General features: G+C 45.7%; 1 protein-coding gene and 1 long non-coding RNA gene across 4 annotated transcripts in view; both read right to left on the bottom strand.

The window, feature by feature from the left end:
• The window catches only part of LOC137477264 (uncharacterized), a 40,765-nt gene extending 28,394 nt beyond the window's left edge, over positions 1–12,371 (bottom strand). Inside the window, exon 1 of the long non-coding RNA XR_011000909.1 lies at positions 12,049–12,371. This is a non-coding gene — a long non-coding RNA (uncharacterized lncRNA). The remainder of the gene's footprint in view (positions 1–12,048) is intronic.
• FAM237A (family with sequence similarity 237 member A) overlaps positions 1–13,108 on the bottom strand; it is a 269,849-nt gene that overhangs the window by 81,734 nt on the left and 175,007 nt on the right. The window lies entirely within an intron of this gene.

Raw genomic sequence — 13,108 nt, 5'->3', positions numbered from 1 at the left:
AGCATGTAATTAGCTCTTGTGGTTGCAGGGAAAAGCTGAAGTGAATCTCCCAGGCTGAGAAAGCAGAAAAAGGGAAAACAGACTGTGGTTATTGATTGTTGTTTCTAAAAGTCCACTCTTTCCCCACCACTGCCTTATGACAGCCTGTGGCTGGGAAGAGAGGGATCCTGGCACCTGCTGAGGGATGGGCAGCAGCGTGGGTAGATGGGAGGGCACAGCTGTGGGACCAGGCTGAAGACGCCAGGAATGGCAGAAGGTTGGGGATGGTACATGATGTAGCCTCAAAGCAAGGAGCATTAATAAATGATCAGATTTTATGATCATGACAGGAAAGCTTACACTTCCAGCATTAAAATAAATAATGAAACATTTTTCTTTTTTAGCTATTCTGGCTTATTTTCAGCACTTGCTGAATGGCTGATGCTTTCTTATGGTTGCTTACCCAGCACTCAGGAGCATCCTTTCAGATTTGGACCAATTAGCCCACACTCACTTTGACAAGCACTGCTACAACACAGGCACACGACTGCTGTACTGAGGCTCCTGTGCCAGCAAATCGATGGAGCCTTTTTTTGTTACCCTTGGGAAGTTGATAGCTCCATCTTCACGTGTCTGACACCAGGAAGGGTTTGCCAGTGGAAAAAGGAGATCTACACCTGGGCACGTGCTGCCTTTGCAACCAGCATCTTACTGCCCCTGCAGAGGAACCCTGCTGGCCTTGACTGTGTTGGGCTCGAACGTGTTCCATCACATCCCTCGTGGCAGCTTCGCAGCTGAGCAGCACAAATGTGTCCCAGCTTCGACATACTGTCACAGGGAGGAAACCAGCAGATGCAAAGGAAGCTGAATGGGCAAATGAATGTTAAAATAATTGGAGCCACCATTTCAGACTTGATGAATATGTTGCTCAAATTACAGCTCTGCCTTGAAAACAAAACAAAACAAAAGCCCTGATGAATGTAACATTAATTTAATAATAGTGAAACTTGTAAATAATGTAACGCTCATTTAAATGGTTGCTCTTGCAATATCTCTTGAGAGGAGAGTTAGAGATTTTATACTGTTGGGGCTGGGATGACACATGTTCTGTAAAATGTAATGTTTTATTCATCAGCTCCTCCAGGAGCTGATGGGGCAGTGGGGTCAGGGCCGAGGCACTCGCAGGCAGCCCCCAGCCCTGCCACTGGCCACGCTGGTGCCCCCTTTCCTCCTCGCCAGTCCCTTGGGTTTCCCAGCACTGTCCTTCTCGGCAGTGTCCTGCCTGGGTACTGCCAGCTCCTCCAGGGCTCCCTCATCCTGGTGCCTGTCTGCCCCCTCCCACAGACATCTGCGATACCCACACATCTCAGACTTCTCTCCTCCCTTTGCCGAAGCATTTATGTAAATGTTTCTCTTATCCTTCACCTTCAACTATGAGGCATAATTAAATTCACAGAAAAGCTAAAAATGCAGTTCACGGCCAAGTCAATAAACATCATCCAACCCAGAGAAAATCAGAGCAGAGATACCCAGTTCTACTCTTTGTCCCTTCCATTTTTTTAGTTGCCCTTTTTATTTCTCTTTTACTGCTGTAAGAGCCTATTACCAGCATCTACAACTTCCTTTAACCAAGGACTTCTGGGTTTTTCCTTGCCTGCTTCCTCTGCTTTATTTATTGACATATTCAATAATTTAGAGAAATCTTATTTTAAATGCACAGGGCAGAACTCACCCCCAGGTTTAAAAAACAAATCCCGTCACATTTGGCAAACAGCTGCACACAGAAGGCAGACATCAAACATAAATATATCCAAATATGTAAATTCAAAGAATCAATAGATATGGCATATTCTTTATTTTAATTTTTCATCCAGAAATAAAAGCTTATTGCTGTATTGATTTCCTTGCGGTAAGGATCATCCTACAAGACGTGATAAGCTTTCCTCCTGGATTGAAGGTCAGCCTGCTGCCATGAGGACTATTTTTACATGACCAAAAATGCTTGATCAAGAGCCGATTTGCAAGGCTGGGCTCTAACCTAGTGTGACCAGTCTTCCTCCTCCTCCTCAGCGCAAGGGGCACTTCAGTGCCTGATACGGGAAGCCTTTAGACATAGGGCTTTCAGTGTAAGCCCCATGGCACCTCAGTGTTCCCCCAGCAAACGCCTGGGGCCTGAGCTGGTCCCACAGGGGCTGAGCCTGCAGATTGGCACCACCATTCACGTGTCCCCAGGTCTATACTGATGCCGCACGCTAAATATATTCTGCTCCAGTATGCTATTTGGAAGGTTCCTCTCCTCTTTTATAGGCTGTAGTACACTTTTATTCATCTCTCTGGTGCCTACCATGTTACACAACCTCACAGTTGATCAGTGTTTTCCAGACAACACCTGCCATTGAACTGCCCAGGTTTGTTTGTACATAATTGAGAAATAAATGTAAGTGCGTCAGGATGATTAAGATATACACAGGTGGTGTCACCAGAAACAAGAAAAAAGAGCGAGCATTCAGTGCATATGAGAGAGCAGCCTGTGCTGCCTCACACTGACTCATCCAGGACTGCTAGCATCCAGACCATGCCAAAGGCAAAGAGGCTGTCTTGCAAAACCACTGGGCTGTGCCTCTGGGATTTCTTCATGCATTATCATTTTCATCTTGCTGCTGTTGGCTATAAAATAAATGTGTACATCAATACAGCAGTGGAAAGCAAGCGGCTGTTTTGAAGAGATGTTGGCATTGTTTTATAAATGTCAGCAGCTGAACAGCAGTGGGCTCTGTCACCTGCTACCGCTTCTATCACTTCCCGTCTATTAAAAATACATATCGACAATAAAAGCTCTGGCTAAAAAAAAGAGGGCCCTCCCTCCCCAGAAGAAAGACCTTACTCTGCTCTTCTTGGAAAATCTTTAAACATGTGCCCTGTGAAATGACCTTACACATCTTCTCCCCTCCTGTGAATGCCATTGAAGTACCTCTTTTAAACTAGGCAGTAAAAAGTGGGGCTCCAGTAAGTGGTTTAATAGCAGTGCTTCTCACAGCCACAGCAGCAGGAAAAGTCTGAGCTTTCTAAAATACTGTATTTTGTCCAGCCCGCCCTGCTCCTGGCCGGGCTGTGCTGTGCCTGTCGGTGCACACAGCCCCTGGCCCTCCCCACGGGTGCTCTGTGCCACTGGGTACACACGGGGTTTGTGCCACAGGCAGCAAGGTTGGACATGGCCTGGGGATGAATTACCACACGTGACCAAGGTGCTGTGGATGGCACTGATATCATTTTACAATGGTATCAGTTTAACTTATTTTTTCCTTTTTGGTAGGTAGGTTAAGTTTTAACTGAAAATTATTTTCAAAAGTATTTATTTCCTTTTGAGTTAATAGAAGAGAGAGAATTTAGAAAAGTATTCCATGAAAGCCAATGGGTTTCATTTCAGCAGTCCCTGCCTAAAACCTCACTATTTGAGTTTCTGTCCCTTCTTTAGTGCTTTCCTTCATCAGGAGTCTTGAGGAAAGAAGGCCAGCGATGTTTACAGCACACTGCCCACTGGGCAATCCACTGTCACACATCTCTCAGGTTTGCAGTGGACATGCTGTAAAACACAATAGTCATGCCTGCAGTTTGCATCCATTTACATCTCTGCATCGGGACCTGGAAAGCAGCAGTCCCAATACCTTCACAGAAATCCCAAAGAAAGTACTTTGTTCAGGAACTGGAGCACATGAACACTGCTGTATAAATGTCAATCACCGTGAATCCTACACATTGGCCATTTGTAAACTATCTGACTGCAAGTCAAATTATTTTATGGTTAGAGAAGCATTTAATATACTATCAACAGTTTAAAGTTAGCATTTCATACTCAGCGTGATTAATGGCACCATATTGTATTTCAATTACTATGAGATACTTCCCCATAATAAACGATGACAATAATATTCACATTAAGTCAATAAAAAGCATCTACAAAGTGTGATGTATACATGCCATTACCACAGCCCAATGTGAAAGCATCATACGAAATACAACACTGATAACAGAAACCCCAGCACCCAAAGCCAGATGTCTGTGCCAGGCAGAGGCACTATCCTCTACCTCAGGAATCCGCACCACCTTCTCCATTGCTTCTGGGCACAACTTCATAAGCTCCAGCCTGGGAGCTGATCAGATGGTGACTGCAAGCATGGACATCCTACAGTCATTTCCTAAGCAGTGCCACTGCTACACAACAGGTCACACCAAAGCCTTTCATCCTCTCTTTCTTCTTCCATGTGAAGCCTCATTAACTGAAAAGGGAAATTATTTTTTCTCATAGTCTTTTTAACCTGCATGCTTGCTTTTTAATTGCTAGCTCTGATTTGAGTGCCCAAGAGCACACTGACTGAAAACAGGCGATTTACACAGCCTCACACCTAGAATATAGTTTCTCATCATGAAAAAACTTTAAAAGTTTCCATCAGGGAAAACTTAAAAAAAACTCCAAACTAAAAAAAACCAAAAAAAAACCCCAAAAAAACCCCACCAAATTAACAAAAAACAAAACTAAAAAAAACAACTAAACAACCCCCCCAAAAAACCACCACCACCAATAACAACTGAAAAAAACCCCCAAACCTCCCCATAACCTAAGAAAATATTTCATTTCAATAAACATTGAATTGTTTTGCCTTGGCATTTAAACTTAATTTTGTTTCATTTGACTAAAATAAAAAGACACTTGGCTTAGATGTCAAAACATGACAGCACATATAAAAGAATAGATATGATATTAAATAATATCTAGAAAAAGATAACGATAAATTACTATCTGTTTTGAACAGTGTGTTTAAAGTTAGCAAAAAATGTAGTAAAATGAGAAGGTGGGAGTAAAAAATTTTTTTCATCATGGAAATCAAAACAAGACATTTCACCATTATCAAAACAAGACAGAAACCCAAATAATTCACTTTGACTTTCCAGTGGAAAATTATGTCCAGATTGGCACATTCTTACAAAATGCTTCAATTAGAAAAAACCCTGTGTGTTCTTCAGATGAAAATTCCCTTCTCCTGGGGACCTTCACAGCCACTACTGGTGAAGGGCTTGGGAGAACAGGTATCTCTCATCACACTTGGCACTTTTGTCCCTCCAATTAAGGGTTTGCATCCCCTGCCTGAGACCCACACAGTCCCCCTGCTCAGCAGAGGCTCACCTCAACAGTCCCCCTATTCTAAGGTAAAATATCAGCAAGTTTGTCTCCCACTCTGGAGAAAGTAAGGTTCACCCTTTGGTGCAACCCTAAGAAGCGATGAGCAATGCACCAATAACAGTAGTATTTCATAATACTCTACAAGGAATTTTAAAAAATAATAAAAAAGACAAAGGCGAGAGACAAAAACATTTTTCTTTGTAGGTCGGCCTTAATGGACCTGGTATGAGGATTGCAGGAGTGAGACAATCTCAGAGGGAGTCATTATCTGTAGATCACTGCCCAGGCAGACCCTAATGGCCTCTCCCAAGCTGTTAGAGGCAATTATTTCAATAAGCATTTGTCCTGCAATGAATGGCAAGACACATGGCGATGCGGTGGGTCCCGAGGGGATAGGAGCCCCTGGCCTCCTCAGGATGCTCTGGCTGGCGAGGACTGTGCCAGTGCCTGTTGCACTGGCAGGGTCTCACCTTGCAGGGCTTCCTGTGCAGCTGGTCCCAGTGGTGGCCAGTGTCCTTCTGAGACTGGGCAGCTGTGGCTGCTGGCCATGGCCATGTCCCTTCTGCAGTCCTGCATGGACAGCTCTCCACCAACATGCTCTGCAAAGCACAGCCGAGCTGCCCCACACCCTGCACAGCCACAGCCCCACGCTACAGACTGTGCTGTTTTATAAATCCTTGACCAGTGGCTTTTACTAAAAAGGCCTGGCTAGAGCTCCCAGCACTGCCTCCTTGTGCTGCAGCAGCCAAGGTCTGCCCAGGTCCTGCAAAGACACACAGGGTGACCATGTGGGCTAGGCTGGGGATCACAATTGCACTGAAACCCTCCCACAGTGCCAGCTTCTCTGGAGATTCAGGGAATCTTCACCCACTTTCCTGCAGCCAGCAAGAGCTGCATCTGGGGACAAGCACCGTGTCAGCCCTAAGGATTAACTCATCACAGCAACAGCAACGTCATTTTATTAACTGTTTACTCTGCTCTGAAGAAGAAAATAGCAGCTGCTTCAACAAGCCTCTATTAAGGGACTTCTTTCTGAAGACCTCCTTTATTTGTACTCCTAGACTTTTCTACCAGCTTGTCTAAACCAGGAACAAAACATGCATGACAAACACAGAGGCCATAAGCCCTGACACACACTCTGTCCAAGTCCAGTTTAAAGTGGAAATTACCGGTGAAAAACAAAGATACCTCCATAGTTTATCAGTCCTAATCCCATTAATGTTAATAATACTGGTTACTAATAATAGCATGTAGCTCTCTCTGACACAAATCAAACTTGTACAGTTTAGTGTACGGCTGAGAGATAGAGGCAGACACAGCAGTAAAACACAAGTTGAGTCTCCAGGTCAAACCAGGCCATGTCCTGATCACGCCACCCCTTGCTTTTCAAGTTTCACATTATTAATTTCTTGAAACACATGTTCCTACTTAAGCCAATGGGAAATTTGCCATTGACTTCAAACAGACTCAGAGTGAGCTCCTGCAGCAGTTGCCCTTCTTAAGGAAAAGGGCTGTGCATCCCCAGTTTTGGCAAGGCATGAGCAATCCTGCTGGCTTATAAAATCACACTTAACACCACAAATGCTGGGTGAAAGTTTTTTCAGGAATACTCTGCTAACCTTCATCATGGCAACTTAATGAAAACCACTCCTGAATTTGTGCAGAATTCAGCAAACAGGTTAATAAAAATTATTTTTAAATGTATATATACATGCTGTAGTGACTCTGCCCAGAAAGGGATTTTTCATGGCTTCTCAGGACACTCTCTGCAGCAGAACTAGACGCTTGAAAAATGTAAGAGGGCACAGGTTCAGCCCCCACAGTTGGTCTCCCTGGGTGGCCCCTGGTGAACTGGAGGGTGGAGGAGCCAAAGGGTGGAAAGTTTGTAGCCAGTGCTTTTCCTTCTTACCCGAACAGGAGAGGGGTCATACGCCACCAGAGTGGCACTGACAGCAAGGGCACGGCAGCACTGTATGTCACCCATCCAGGCCATGAAAGCCCTTGAGACACCCCTGTCAAAAACTCAGTGATGTCTTTGTGTGTTACCACAGAGGAAAAGTGATGTAAGAGATTGAGGAAGCCACTGAGCCAGCTTGCCTGCTTCCAAGAATCTCTAAGAGTTTCTGGACAGACATGTCTCCCTCACCTGTTGCTCCTCCAAAGCTCTGCGTCTCTGTCTCTCAACTCCTGGTTTTGCAAATCAGCAGGGATCCATCTGGCATGAAAGGCACTTGTCTTCTGCTTGGCAAAGCTCTGGTGGGAATTATGAGACCCAGCATCTCTACACTTGGACACCCACAAACCAGCTCTCAAGGCAGAGTGTTGTGGAATAAGACTCAGATCTTCTTGGCTACCACTTTATCACCTGTATAACCTCTTAATTTCCTTCCTCAGAACAAGTTCTCAGTTCAGCTTCTGCAGGCAACTTCCACTTTATAAAATTATTTCCCCCACTCCTTATAAAATAATCTCACAACATTCCCTGTGGCTTTACGAGTAACAACAGTTACACACAGCAGGAATTGCTGTGGGTACAAAAGGCAGAGATGACAAACTGCTAGCCCCTTGCTGAGCACTGTCCCAGAAGAAAGGATAGTCCAACAGAGCTTCCTCAACTACCAAATCAAGTCGGGCAGCCAGAGAGAGTTCAGAGGGAATCAGGTATGATAGTCACTGTGCATTAATCCACAATTTGAGAGAATATGTGTTTCTTTCTGGGTTCTGACGATTTGTCACTTTGGACTAAGCTTTATCTTGCTCATGTTTAACCTGCAAACTCTTGTGTTCTGCAACCAACGCCCCAGGAATAATGGAGTGATCTTGGAGTTACTGCCTTTTTTCCAGCAGACAGGTATCTGTCTCATACAGCAATACAGTATTCCACAGGCTGAATGAGTATGAGATGATCTGCTGAGTGCTGCTCATGCTATAGACAGAGCCACGTAGATTCTCAAGGGAAATCAAAGCCAAGAAACAAAGATTGTAGTGGGAGAGAAGCCCAAAGACTGACTCTCTCTCTTGAACAATATCAGTTTTCCTTTCAGCAGTTCACAGTTGCCCAGCAGACAAGGACTGAGACCCCAGGAGAGTTCATTTGTGAGGAAAAATTTTTTACAGTTTATGTGTTGCAAGGCCTTGTTCAAAGGTCCCTTTTCAAGCAGGATGGGAGTGCAGAGAGGGAGAAGCCTTGAAGATGCAGCTGCTGTTGGGATGGGAAGAGGCTACCCAAAGGAAAAGATGTTTCCGTCTTTTTTCATAACAGGAGTCCCCAGTGAGATGCTCTTTAGAGGGGGAAATGCTGTGGTACTCAGGTGATGCTCCTGTGGCATGCCAGCAGAGCCGGCAAAGCCCAACTCATAAAGCAGAGCAGAGTTTGACTGCAGTATCTTTGTGTGAATCCTGGCCATTGCTGTGACAAGCCAGGTACTTAACTCTTCATGCACCTCTGTGGGGGAACGCCACAAGTTGGCCAGCACGCGAGCAGCACGGGCTTGCTTCCCTGCATGCCAACATTTCCTTATTAATTCCCACATCCGCACTTGGCTGTGAGAGCCACACCTTCAGCAGCTTCTCGCAGGAACAGGACTAAAGGGAAACCCCGAGAGGATGTGAAAACAGAACCATGAGTCTTGCAGCTTCCAGCCAAAGACAGGCTTTGCTCTTAATGGATTGCATCTCCTTCCTCTGCAAAAAGTCTAGAGAGAAACCCCCAGTGATGCTGCTATAAGTTTGTTTCCAGAGAACCTTCTTCTTCCCACAGGCCCCACGTGCTGTGGATGTTTTCTGCAGTGCTGCAGGAGAGCTGTGCACAGCAGGTCTCTTCTTGCTGCGTGTGCTACCTCTGCTGCGATTTCAGCTCTTCTTAACAGAGCTCTTGCTGGCTGAAGCCAAGTCAAACGAACATTTGTCCAGAGTAATATGTGTAATAACACAAGCCAGTCCCCAATTACCATCTACTGAACCATGCCAATGTGCTCATATATTGTGGTAAGACTTCCTATAAACTACCAAAGTGTGATGCGATCCATTCACTAAAAGGGCACCACTCAGAGATGCAGCACAGAGGTGTGTCTGCTGACAGCTGCACAGCATCTCTCAAGGCTGCTCAGACCCCCAGCTTCAGCAGCACCACTGCACGACAACAGCAGCCCAGAAGGTCTGCAGAATGGACATCTCATGTGGAAGCTGTAGGAGTCCAGCCTGAACTTGAGACTCAGAGGGCTTCCTTGCAGCTCATTATTATTTATTATTTGTACTGTAGAAGCACCTGAGAGCTGACTAATATGATCTGAGACTGTTTATGTCAAGTGCTGAGCACCAACAGAATAGCAATGATAACTGCCCTTGCCAAGAGGTTCAGAAACATACTGACACAAGAGACACAGAAACATACACTTTGGGCAGAAGGGAGGATTTGAAAGACAGCAGAGAGAGCTGTTAGATACAGTTGGGTTCTGAGCTCTTGGTGGGACACAAAGGAAATCCCATTTCCCACTGGTTCTACTGGGGTTGCTGCACCTGATTGCCTCTTGAAGCTTTGCCCCACCATCATACATACACAACCACAGTGCTCTTCCTTAACATGGCTTTGTGTCCTGGATTTGAAAACTGGGAAACAGAGATTGATCCTAATGAAAACAGCCACACCCATAAGGTAAAAATTATTACAAGAAATACAAAAACCTAGAGCAAGTGAACAAACCACAGCAGATGAAGACTCCTCCTCCACAGTGGAAACTCAATCCTGTTACATGCTGAGTATGCTCGCTGCCTTTTCAGGACAGAGGGTCAAAAAATCCATGACAGATCTGGATCAGACCCATTCAACTATGATTTTTGAATTTCCCTTGAATCATCAGTTGGTTTTTTCTGTTGGTTTTTTTCCCCCTCAGCCCAGAAAACTCAGCTGGATAACGTTTCTGCTTCAGGATGGCATGTCATGTTTTCCCATCAAGCACCTTCTGTGTCTGGCGAGTAATCAACTTGCAAAGTCCACGGAGACTTTTGGGTGCCCTAAGCTATGATTTTGGGTTAGACCCATTCCATCTCTAATCCTGGAGAGTGCTCATTAGCTGCCCTGCAATTAAGCCCATTGCAATGTCCACAGGGCACTGATTTGAAAGAGAAGGTGCATGTTTTCCAGGAGGAGGGGAGGCACAGGAACTTGCTGTGTCATACTCTTGTGTCCCCTTTTGTTGCTGAAGATCTGAAGAACAGCTTGTGACTCACTGGAGACCAGGAGGCAACTCCACCCACTTAGGCCCAGCACAGAGATGCCACCACCCTGCTTCAGTGTGTCCCGTCCAGGCATCAAGTGCCACTGATGGCTGCAAGCTAGAGCCATGCTGCTCCCCAGCATGGAGACAGGAAGGGAAACAACCTCTGCTCCCTGTGTCTTGGGCTGCATCTGCCAGGAGGAACAATGAAATACTGAACAGCCCTCCACGTCACTGAAATGTTGCTGTGCAGGCACTGGGCCAACAGCATTCACCTTTTTCCAGGAATACGAGGTCTGAAGGAGATGAGAGGTTTGGAAGGAGTGAGGTATCCAGCTGGAGGAGGAACCAGGGATTTCTGGGGCCTACAGAGAAGTGCTTCACTGCTGGAAAGGAAGTTCTCTCCCTATTTGCTGCTTTGTGCTTATTTGGATTTTGTTTCTCATCACATGTGGACATGGATACAGATGCACAGACACACTGGAGTATCGGGAAGCGGCAACGCTGAACAGCAGGGTCACCTTTGACTCTTCCGCTGTGCCTCTGACAGCCACCTGGCGATAAACCACCACCACAAACCCTCCACTTCCCCGGTAGCAGCTTTCTACATCCATTTCTGCAGAGGCTGAACTGCAAATCCAAGCATGCTCCGGTGCATTTATCAGTACTTTTCCTCCTCTCTGATCTTTGCAGGCTTTAAAACCAATGGCAACCTCAACTCTACCAACCTGCAGGCACAACCTCTTCCTCTCCAGGAGGGACACAGACTGAAGAATCAACACCTCTGAACGACGCTGTCACAGGCTCCAAGCACAGTGAAGCTGTATTAGCTCAGTCTGAGATGGAGGAGAGGAAGAGATGCAGCTGGCAGTCTAAATGCAAATATCATGGTAGAAGAAAGTGGTAGCCTGGACACCTGGGCCAATCTGTCCCTGCAGGAGAAAGTGCTTTACCACTTCTGTTGACTATGCAGAAGGACACAGGGTTTACAATTGCAGCATCATGAGCTGTGTACAGAGTTATTCAGTGTAGCTGTTGAAACATCATTGGTACCAAAGGAGGTGTATTCAGTGACATGTTTACAGTATGAATTGATATACTCCCTGATTGCTTTATGGCATCTTGTCTCTGCCCAAGCCAAAGCAAACTCAAAATCAGCATCTGAAAGTCACCTGCAAATCAGCCTTCTCTAGTGGGTCCCTACTAAGCATCCCTTGCCATTGCTTCTGGGGCAGTGGGGACACAAATATCACAAGGGAAAGCAATCAGAGCAACCAAAATTGTGCTTCTGTGCACACCAGTGCCTTGCAGGGACCCAGCAAAGTGCTGGGAGTGATTTTGCACTCCTTACTTGGAGAGGATAGAAAACATTGTTGTCAGAGGACCTATGGCAGACTGTGATAAATTCAAGCTTCTCAGAGAAAACAGTGAAGATGCCGTTCCTCTTTCTCTTGAAGAACAGAAGGAGCAGGGAAATATTTTCTTTCTTTTCACTAGGACTAACTGCTCTCATTGCCCCTTCATGTAAAAAATATAACCACTTCCCCTTTACAGGTGTCAAAGAGCACTGGTGCTATAGCACAACCAGCCATACCACTTCCCTGCGTCTTCCTGACATTTCAGCATGTCACAGGAATGATGAAGTCTTCTTGTCATGCAAGTTATTTTCTTTACCTGTTATGGGACAAATCTGTGCTCTGGCTAAAATTCCCATCCTTACTCCCTGCAGGTCCGGCCTGCTCCCTTTGCCTGAATTTTGGTGTAGTCCTCTCTGCCCTTGAGCCCAGCTGTGTAGCAGTGGGGAGATACGGCTCCTCCTCCACATCTCATTGCGTTGCTCTCTGTGATGGGTGGCGTGGTGGGCCAGAGCAGGGAAAGTGGCAATCTGCCAGGAGAAAGGTCAGAACAGCCTGGGAAATGTGAGCTTGGCAGAAATCGCCCTCCGTTACCTCTGGCTTAGCACAGGTAGATGCCACCTCTGGTGCTGGACTAACAGTTTTATACACAGCGTACCACCACTTTTTTTTTTTTTTTTTTTTTTTTTTTTTTTTTTTTTTTTTTTTTTGTCTAGGCTTTTCTGCTTCTGCCAAGTAACAACCCCATTCTGCTTTCTCAACTGACCTCCAAAGCAGAGTATCTGAGACTATAAAAATGCAATGTCTGCCTGGAAACCACCCAGGCAAGTGGCCAGATCTGTAGCCCAGCTTTTCACCTCAAGGCTCACAGCCAAAATCCTGCCCTCAGACACAATTCCTCCTGAAGCCAGCCAGAGAAGCAGAGCAGCATCTGCTCATCAGATCTGGCCACCAGCTACAGTGCAGCCTGGGCACAGCCTGGGCTCTTTGCTGGTGTAGAGCAGCTGAGCTCCACAACTGAGAACAACCTCCTCCATGAGGGTGGAAAGCTGGCAGTTCCTACAGGGCATGCTTTCAGGAGAAAGCTCAGGATAACACAGACAACTAGAAAGATTTTAATTGATTCAAATGAGAGCTTCTCAGTGGCAAGCAGAGGTGACTATCAAGCAGAGAGGACTCCTGGGCTGCCTATACATTAAGCTTTGCATTTACTGCAAAGGCATGAGCAACCCATAGCTTGCACAGGCCAAGCTAGAGGGGAGCTTGGACATCAGACCACTAACATTTCTACATATTAAAATTGTAGTTATGCTAAACAAGGTCAGAAATAAAGCACCAAAATGTTTTTCAGCTATGGGAATTACAGAATTCAAAGACAA

Source organism: Anomalospiza imberbis, chromosome 7, assembly GCF_031753505.1.
Source record: "Anomalospiza imberbis isolate Cuckoo-Finch-1a 21T00152 chromosome 7, ASM3175350v1, whole genome shotgun sequence".
NCBI lineage: Eukaryota > Metazoa > Chordata > Aves > Passeriformes > Viduidae > Anomalospiza > Anomalospiza imberbis.
Note: the sequence above shows the minus strand (reverse complement) of the source record. Positions and strands in the feature narration are given on the sequence as shown.